The following is a 291-nucleotide window of genomic DNA, read 5'->3' on the forward strand; positions in this document are numbered from 1 at the left end:
ACCACCCATAAATCAGAAACCAAACGATCTCTTGCTATTTTCCGGCGACTCCTAAAGCTCTTCCAGTCGCCTCATTTTCTCTCAGTCAGCAACCAGCAGCAACTCTCTCTCCTCACAGACCGTTCAACTCATCACAAAAGGTTCAGGTATCTTCAGAAAACTCAAAACAAAACCAAAAAGGATTTAAACCCTCAGCCGCATACATACAGCTACATCTAGCCGTATGTCTTTGCAGAATAAAATCTAAAACCCTAATCTATTTTCAAAGCTTAAATCTCGTCTTGTTTCACC

Source organism: Brassica oleracea, chromosome C5, assembly GCF_000695525.1.
Source record: "Brassica oleracea var. oleracea cultivar TO1000 chromosome C5, BOL, whole genome shotgun sequence".
NCBI classification, from domain to species: Eukaryota; Viridiplantae; Streptophyta; class Magnoliopsida; order Brassicales; family Brassicaceae; genus Brassica; species Brassica oleracea.